Genomic DNA, 1,787 nt, shown 5'->3' on the forward strand with positions numbered 1-1,787 from the left:
CAGCACTCGGGAGGCAGAGGCAGGCAGATTTCTGAGTTCGAGGCCAGCCTGGTCTACAAAGTGAGTGCCAGGACAGCCAGAGCTACACAGAGAAACCCTGTCTCGAAAAACAAAACAAAACAACAAAAAAAAGAGCATTGAAAACATATATTCACACAAAAGTCTTTCATAAGTATTCATGTTAGCATTGTTTGTAAAAGCTCCAAATATCCACCAACTGATACCTGGATAAACTCAAGGAGAGCCGTCCACACAGTGGGGTAGCAGCCATCAAAAGCAGCAGGGTTCTGAAGCACAGACAAAGCTTGACGCACAAATCAAGTCAGCCTGGACAGCCATGTGTTAGATCTCCCATGTGAAACACCCAAGGCAGACAGAGCCATGACACCAAAAGAAAGTCAATGACAAGTCACTGGAAAAAGGAAGGCACCTAGGGCGTGGAGAATGATGAAAACATTTTATAATTAGAGTTGGCCTCAGTGGTGCAATCCTGTAATCTCACAAATACAGGATACCGAAGCAGGAGGAACAGAAGGCCAGCCTAAGCTAGTGTCTGTCTCAGGGGGTCTTGCAGAACTGTAGCTCAGTGATTCAGTGAGATTACCAGCCTAACCCATGGTGCTGGGTTTGTCTAGACACTGGGGGAAAAATGTGTGTGTATATATATTTTTTTCTGTAATTGGATAGTGATAATGGCAATGTAAATAATGAACCTTTATTTAGATTGTGAATGGAAGACACAGGGCTATTTGTTACATTTCACCAGACAGCGTTGAGAAATCCCTTTCAGTATTATAATTTAAATTTTTTGAATGAGAGTAACTACAAACTTTAGTAATAAAATGAAAATAGTTCCTTTAAGAAAAATAGTGAACAAATTCTTAGAGAAAATATTTTCTATAGTGAGGTTATTTGGCTTTGGTCATTTTAAATATTTAACCACTCAACTGTATGTTTCTGAATATTATGACGTACTAATTATACTTCAATAAACCTTTGTTTTTGGTGTTTTTCTTGATTAAAAAAAAATTAGGTGGTGACACATTCCTTTAGTTCCAGCACTTGGGAGGCAGAGGCAGGTGGATCTCTGTGAGTTCAAGGTCATCCTGATCTACAGAGTGAGTTCCAGGACAGCCAGGGATACACAGAGAAACCCTGTCTCGAAAAACAAACAAACAAACAAACAAGAAAATGCCTCACAGGCCAATCTGACGCAGGCATTTTCTGAACTGAAATTCCTCTTCCCAGGTGACTCTAGCTTGTGTCAAGTTGACAAAACCTAAGCAGGACATTTCTTTATTTTTAAAGCTAAGTGTTTGAAGTTTGCCAGTGTGTATGTCACTGTGTACCACAATGCCTTTGGAGGCCAGCAGGGGGGACAGATGCCCTAAACCTGGGGCATCTAAACAGAGGGTCCTGAGAGCTGCCATGTGGGGCTGGGGATTCAGTGCGGGTCCTCTGCAAAGGCAGCCAGTGTCCTTAACCACTGAGCCATCGTTCCAGCATAGCCAGCCCTCTTCCAGCTCTGTTTTTTTTTTGTTTGTTTGTTTGTTTTGTTTAGTTTAGTTTAAAGCTGGGGAAAGATCAGGGAGGCAGACTCCTGTCAGGTCAAAGGACAGCTTGTAGGGATCAATCCTCTCTACCACATGGGTCACAGGAATTGAACTTAGGTCACCAGACTTGGCAGCAAGTACTTTTACCTGCTGAGCCACCCACCCACCTCCCAGGACAAAAAACTTTATTATTTATTTATTTATTTATTTATTTATTTATTTATTTATTTGATT

Source organism: Mus caroli, chromosome 3, assembly GCF_900094665.2.
Source record: "Mus caroli chromosome 3, CAROLI_EIJ_v1.1, whole genome shotgun sequence".
Taxonomy (NCBI): domain Eukaryota; kingdom Metazoa; phylum Chordata; class Mammalia; order Rodentia; family Muridae; genus Mus; species Mus caroli.